The sequence below is a fragment of the Schistocerca piceifrons genome, chromosome 5 (genome assembly GCF_021461385.2).
Source record: "Schistocerca piceifrons isolate TAMUIC-IGC-003096 chromosome 5, iqSchPice1.1, whole genome shotgun sequence".
Lineage (NCBI taxonomy): Eukaryota > Metazoa > Arthropoda > Insecta > Orthoptera > Acrididae > Schistocerca > Schistocerca piceifrons.
The window spans coordinates 348,148,175-348,156,510 of record NC_060142.1 but is presented as its reverse complement, the minus strand read 5'-3'; positions in this window follow the sequence as shown (position 1 = coordinate 348,156,510).

Here is an 8,336-nt window from a genome sequence, read left to right as displayed (position 1 = left end):
TCCGAGGTCATGGTATTTTTGCAGGAGCACTGTCACCATCTGAGTGTAGTTATCATCTCTTTTGTTGCCTAAAAATCCACGAACAACTTCCTTGAAGGCTTCCCAAACTTCCATTTCTTTCCCCTCCAAACTTTGGTCAAATGCATGATCCTTTACAAGTTTTTTAATTTGTGGCCTGATAAAAGTATCTTCCTTAACTTTTGCATCACTTAATTTTGGAAATTTCTCTCTTATATACTTAAAGGCCCATCCTTCTTTGTTCATATCTGTGACAAAATTTTGCCTCAAACCCAGCTTGATATGCAGAGGTGAAAGGACATCTTTTGGTTCCACAAGAGGTTTGGCAATGACATTTTTTCGCTAGGGTTAAGTTTCTTGCAGGACAGTCTGCTTTATATAATGCAATTTCCTATCCCTACTCTCCCACACATATAAGAAGCAACAATGTTTTGTGTACCCCAGTTGCTTTTCTGAGAGTGTGGCAATGACGTTTAGATCACCACAGATTATCCATTTGTGTTCACGATATTAAATTGGGTCCAAGAGGGCTGACATATTTGCACAAGTTTCATTCATGTGAACTGCATGACCAACAGGAATAGAAAGAAGGTGGTTGCCATTGTGAAGTAACACAGCTTTCAAACTAAGCTTGGAGGAGTCTGTGAATAGCCTCCAATCAGTTGGATCATGGTTCAGATCCAAAGATTTCATCAAGCCATTAATGTCATAGCCAACAACAAGATTTTTTTTTTTTCTCTGAAAAGGGAAGCAGTTCCGTGTGATATTTTCTGTACTGTGAAACTGTGACTTCACTTTCAAGAAGACTCCATTGCTGTAGATGAGACACAAGAATTTATGCCTTCTCCTTTGACAGGTCGAGATCTCTAATGAGATCACTCAATTCCACTTGACTCAGTCTGTGTGGTTTATCATCTTTCCCCTCAAAATCAGGGTCACTGGATGTGGAAGGTTTGTTTGGTTCTTCTTCTTCTTCTTCTTCTTCCACACTGTCTTCATTTTCTACTCCAAACACACAGTTTGCGGGTGGAATAGGAACTGGTAAACTATCTGAATGTGGAATGGGTCAATTAGCAGATCAAGATTTGGGTACTGAACCGTTCTTCTTTTCTTCATAGATAATCCTGACTTTATATGTAGAGTCAGACAGAAATAGCAGTCATCTGTATGGCTTGTAGGCTGCCACCATACCATATGTAATACTTCTGGCTTTGTAGCCATCATACTATCATATTCAGGTACAAGAAGCTCTTCTTAGAGCAGTTGAGAAGGCAGATGTGGCTACATGACATAATGTGATGTGAGGTACCAATGACAGATTGTTTGTTCATTATAGGTATCATAAGAAAAACCACCTAAATTGTGGTCCTTCTCGATGATTGGCTGCTGCATTCAGAAATTGCAAGCCAAAATCATAATCTTCAGATATTAATAGCAGACAAACTAAACAGCATATTTACTTGCATTTCATATTTAAAGCATCTCTCAATAGCATGCAATCATTCCATTATTTCACAAGTATTAATAACCAACAGAACAATAAACAACTGCTACATCTACATCAACATCTACATACATACTCCACAATCCACCATACGGTGCGTGGCAGAGGGTACCTCATACCACAACTAGCATCTTCTCTCCCTGTTCCACTCCCAAACAGAAAGAGGGAAAAATTACTGCCTATATGCCTTTGTGTGAGCCCTAATCTCTCTTATCTTATCTTTGTGGTCTTTCCGTGAAATGTAAGTTGGTGGCAGTAAAATTGTACTGCAGTCAGCCTCAAATGCTGGTTCTCTAAATTTCCCCAGTAGCGATTCACGAAAAGAACGCCTTCTTTCCTCTAGAGACTCCGACCCAAGTTCCTGAAGCATTTCCGTAACACTTGCATGATGATCAAACCTACCAGTAACAAATCTAGCAGCTGGCCTCTGAATTGCTTCTATGTCCTTCCTCGATCCGACCTGATAGGGATCCCAAACGCTCGAGCAGTACTCAAGAATAGGTCATATTAGTGTTTTATAAGCGGTCTCCTTTACAGATGAACCACATCTTCCCAAAATTCTACCAATGAACCGAAGACAACTATCTGCCTTCCCCACAACTGCCATTACATGCTTGTCCCACTTCATTTCGCTCTGCGATGTTATGCCCAAATATTTAATCGACGTGACTGTGTCAAGCGCTACACTACTAATGGAGTATTCAAACACTACAGGATTCTTTTTCCTACTCATCTGCATTAATTTACATTTATCTGTATTTAGAGTTAGCTGCCATTCTTTACACCAATCACAAATCCTGTCTAAGTCATCTTGTATCCTCCTACAGTCACTCAACGACGACACCTTCCTGTATACCACAGCATCATCAGCAGACAGCCATACACTACTATCCACCCTATCCAAAAGATCATTTATGTAGATAGAAAACAACAGTGGACCTACCACACTTCCCTGAGGCACTCCAGATGATACCCTCACCTTCAATGAACACTCACCATCGAGGACAACGTACTGGGTTCTATTACTTAAGAAATCTTCGAGCCACTCCCATACTTGGGAGCCAATCCCATATGCTTGTACCTTAGTTAGGAGTCTGCAGTGGGGCACAAAGTCAAATGCTTTCCAGAAGTCTAGGAATATGGCATCGGTCTGATACCTTTCATCCATGGTTCGCAGGGAATCATGTGGAAAAAGGGCGAGTTGCGTTTCGCAGGAGCGATGCTTTCTAAAGCCGTGCTGATGCATGGACAGCAACTTCTCTGTCTCAAGGAAATTCATTATATTCGAACTGAGGATATGTTCTAGAATCCTAATGCTAATGCTAAATGCTAAAAGGCAGACAAAGCACTTTGGTGATCTTTGGATTGCCCCTAGCTTGAGTGGCAGGTGAAGAGGTTTGGCTGTAAGATTTAAGCTGGTTGGGAAGCCTCGGAGGACAGACATGTTGTCTGCCATGGTTGGTGTTAGCTAAGACTTTATTAGCAATGTATGGTTATTTGGAACGTATAGTTGACAACAATGTGACAGTAATTACAGGAATCCACAGTTCATTAATTTATTGAACAATAGAAATTATTTGTTACTCTAAAGTGGAATGTAATTGTGCAGTTTCTCATGTTCTGCTAATAAAAAGCAAGTGGCATCCTGTATAAACAAACAGCCTCAAGATAACATATTCGTGACCTATATGCTGTTTTCTGTGCAGTGGACAACTACTGTAGAAGATTGCAGGTTGGTGAACATTTATTAGAACCTGGGCATTCCGCTCAGGGTGGTGGAAGCAAATAGGCACCTCATGTCTACTGCAATCTTAGTACAAACGAGCTGAGTGACACGTCATCTGTGGTTACACAGAGGAGGTATTAAGAAGAGAATTATTTTGAGGGAAGGGCTTTATCATACCCACATATAAATATATCATTCTCTCTCTCTCCCTCTTTTTCAACTTGCCTTATATAGGCACCGCAAAAGCCATAGATCATTTATTATTTTTCAGCCATTTTCGCAGTGTAACTGAACATGCTTTGCAACATATATGTGGAGCCCTACTTTCCCCTACTTTCATACTGAAATAATGCTGATAGGCAGTCTTCACAAGAGGTGTCAGATTGCTTTTCTGTGAGGAAAATGTTATTTCACCACAAATGTACCAAAAATTATTTGCCTTATTTACACATCTTTGTGGCGTTTTTCGAATTTTACACTGCAATAGCACTCTCAAACCAGAAATTCTGCCTTAATTACAGCAGAAACTATATGAATTTGATGGTAACAACAACAGTATCTATGTTTATAATTTACAAACATCTTAAGAGCATTTGTGTTTTGTTATTGGAAAGGTGTGCCAACTCCAAAAACAAAATATCCCTAAACTGAAAATGTTGACCATAAAAATGAAATGTCACTTTATCTCCAAAGCAAGAGCTATCTGTCATTTTTATGGTGACTTTTTAATTCAGCAGTTGAAAATACATAGGTATTAACTATTTTTGAACCCAAAACATTTTCATTGTTGGCCAGTATTATCATTTGGACTGTCAGAAGTCAGTCTAGTGATGTCACGTGTAACCAGAAGCTTTTTTCACCTCATGTCTTCAGTATTCTGACTGGATTGATGTGACCTACCATGATTTCCTCTCGTGCGATAACCTCCATGACATCCCACACTCCAACTCGCAGAATATTACGTTAGTTGATTTCTCTCTTGATTACCTCCCACCTGACAGTCTCCTCCTGGAGATCTAAATGGGGGACTAATCCAGACATGCCGATATCGTAATGACATTTTTTCAGTTACAGGCCAATTATACTCTGCATACACATTATCTGTCTTTTAACAACCTCCTTTGTTTTGCACATTGGATGACCGTTAATTGTAATAATTGTTCATAATACTATTGACCGGGTCAATTGGTAGTTTTAAAGAAAAATACTCATCTTGTTTTGGAGGATCTCCTTAAATCCATTGCTTGAATGTCTTCTGTCTGGAAGCTGGGTTCTCTTGTAGGTCTGGAAGCCCTACTGGTTGACGTGTTTGTAGAATAATGTAGACGACAAAACTGATATGTATGTAATTTACATATTTAATACTCCTAGATGCCTTGCTGCCATAAATTTACAATGTTTACTCAGTGAAATAAATTCAATTTATACATAACTCCAGGAAACTTTACATTTATCCTTCCTTCCTTCCCACCACACACACAACATACAATACATTGGTGCACAGTTAACAGTTCCAAAGTACATCAGTAAAGATCTAATCATTCTAAGATCAAAACATAGAACATTAAATTAAAAATAATTTACAGAAAATAATAGTTACTCAACAGCACAATAAAACAACTATGATAATATATATCACATAAAATATGTCTTTTTGTAGTGCAGTAATTTTATGAATTTTTTTTAATCACAGGGGTTAATTGTGTTAGCATGACATCTTATACAGTCAGAGTTTAAAGCACTCCAAATAAGATTGAAAAAAGGATAAGATCATAAATTGTGAATGTATATGGTTCAAACAGTTTATTGTACATTACACTCTTTAGCCAACTACAGATTATCTTCGTCTGCTAAAGAGATACAACATAGTAGTCACGCAATAACTTTTTATTTTGTAAAGATCGAACACCAATAAACTGAAAAATCTAAGTCAATACAAAGATACTAACAAAAATCAATGAGTAAAGCCGACTGTCCACGCACTCATCATCACAGAATAATACTGCATTTCATTGTGCATTCACAGATGTTCTTTTGGCAACTTCCACACAGCCGCCCCCCCCCCCCCCTCCCTCCCTCCACGGTACAGCAGGGCTCCAGGAATGTAGGGATATTTACATTTCACCCAATGTCCAGCTCTTGTGTGTACTGAAGGCATTGCTTGAACTTCTTCAGCCTCCAATGCTGCCAGTGATGGTGCAACTTCCTCTTGTGGTGCCGAGACAGTGTGATCCATGTCCAGTATTGTGGAAGGTGACAGATTGTGTTCAGCATCTACATCCTCCTCGGTTGGTAACATATGTGCAGGTTTGATGTGTTCCAATGATACCACTTCAGTCTTCCCATTTTGATCTATATGCATGGTATGTTCATGCCGGGAGAGAACTCACAAGGGCCCAGAATATGGGGGCTGCAGCAGTGATTTGATAGCATCTGTCTGCAGCATCACATGTGAACATGATCATAGATCTTTGTGCATGAACATAGTTACCGTCCCATGTCTTGAAACAGCAGATCGATGAAGTCTGGCCTTATGCTTGTGCACCATTTGCAGTACACAAGGCAATTCATTCTGCCATGCCCTGGTTTGATTGGCGAAGAATTCTGTGAGCAGTATAAGCATTCACCACAAACCAATTTTGGAGTGGATGCTCCTAAATCTGATTTTAATTCTGTGTGAAGGCCCAACAAAGCCAGTGGCAAAGCTGATGACCAAGACTGCACATGGCACATTAAAGTGCCTTTTAACATTCTATGCTAGTTGGGTGGTAGGCCATGGTATGAAGATGGTGGAAACTGCAGAGGTTTGCCAATTATGAGAACAGTATTAATTCGAACTAACACTGCTGGTCTGTGGTGACATGCAAAGGGCAGTTGAAACGTACGATCCATGACAAAAAAAAAATACCTATGCCACTGTTTCCATGGGAATGTCTGATAATGGAACCGTTTCCGCCCATCTGGTGAAATGTTCCACTGCATTGAGGAGGTAACAGTATCCTTCCGATGGCAATAAAGGTCCCACAGTGTCCAGGTGCACATGTGTGAAACATTGCTTCATAAGTGGGAAGTCTCCTACAACTTTGTGCATGTGTTGTCCAACCTTCGCCCTCTGACAATCTAAGCATGTTTTTTGCCCAACCACGGCAGTCCTTCTTTATATTGGGCCACACAAATCTGTCTGTCTGTCAATTTGATGCTGGCGTTTATTCCCGGATGAGCCAGCCTGTGGATGCTGTCAAATAATTGCCGTTGCACTTTCTTAGGTACCATAGGTCTTGGTTTTGCACCAAACTTGCAAACATTCACCAGTAGGTCGTATTTGCCACAGACATAACCTGGATTTACTGTCACAACAGAATTCGACGAATTGTTGGTCTGTCTCTTGTGCATCAGCTAACTCCCTGTAGTCAGTACCATGAGAGATTGATTCCATCTGAGACAGGAAATCCGTCATGACGTTCTCAGCTCCTTTTATATGCTGCAGGTTTGTCATGAATTGGGCAATGAATTCAAGTTGTCTAAATTGCCACGGTGAGCAGCTATCCTTGTTCCTACTGAAGGCAAAAGTAATTGGTTTGTGATCTGAAAACCATGAATGGCCTGGTTTCGAATTGTGGCTGGAAATATCTGACAGCTTCATAAATTGCCAGCAATTCCCTATTGTAAGCACTCCATTTAACTTGTGATAACATAAGCTTCTTCCCCCATGAACCATGGACCTTGCCGTTGGTGGGGAGGCTTGCGTGCCTCAGCGATACAGATGGCCGTACCGTAGGTGCAACCACAACGGAGGGGTATCTGTTGAGAGGCCAGACAAACATGTGGTTCCTGAAGAGGGGCAGCAGCCTTTTCAGTAGTTGCAGGGGCAACAGTCTGGATGATTGACTGATCTGGCCTTGTAACATTAACCAAAACGGCCTTGCTGTGCTGGTACTGCGAACGGCTGAAAGCAAGGGGAAACTACAGCCGTAATTTTTCCCGAGGACATGCAGCTTTACTGTATGATTAAATGATGATGGCGTCCTCTTGGGTAAAATATTCCGGAGGTAAAATAGTCCCCCATTCGGATCTCCGGGCGGGGACTACTCAAGAGGACATCGTTATCAGGAGAAAGAAAACTGGCATTCTACGGATCGGAGCGTGGAATGTCAGATCCCTTAATCGGGCAGGTCGGTTAGAAAATTTAAAAAGGGAAATGGATAGGTTAAAGTTAGATATAGTGGGAATTAGTGAAGTTCGGTGGCAGGAGGAACAAGACTTTTGGTCAGGTGATTACAGGGTTATAAATACAAAATCAAATAGGGGTAATGCAGGAGTAGGTTTAATAATGAATAAAAAAATAGGAGTGTGGGTTAGCTACTACAAACAGCATAGTGAATGCATTATTGTGGCCAAGATAGACACAAAGCCCATGCCTACCACAGTAGTACAAGTTTATATGCCAACTAGCTCTGCAGATGATGAAGAAATTGATGAAATATATGACGAGATAAAAGAAATTATTCAGGTAGTGAAGGGAAACGAAAATTTAATAGTCATGGGTGACTGGAATTCGTCAGTAGGAAAAGGGAGAGAAGGAAACATAGTAGGTGCATATGGATTGGGGGGAAGAAATGAAAGAGGAAGCCGCCTTGTAGAATTTTGCACAGAGCATAACTTAATCATAGCTAACACTTGGTTCAAGAATCATAAAAGAAGGTTGTATACCTGGAAGAATCCTGGAGTTACTAATAGGTATCAGATAGATTATATAATGGTAAGACAGAGATTTAGGAACCAGGTTTTAAATTGTAAGACATTTCCAGGGGCAGATGTGGACTCTGACCACAATCTATTGGTTATGAACTGCAGATTGAAACTGAAGAAACTGCAAAAAGGTGGGAATTTAAGGAGATGGGACCTGGATAAACTGAAAGAACCAGAGGTTGTAGAGAGTTTCAGGGAGAGCATAAGGGAACAATTGACAGGAATGGGGGAAAGAAATACAGTAGAAGAAGAATGGGTATCTCTGAGGGATGAAGTAGTGAAGGCAGCAGAGGATCAAGTAGGTAAAAAGACGAGGGCTAATAGAAATCCTTGGGTAAC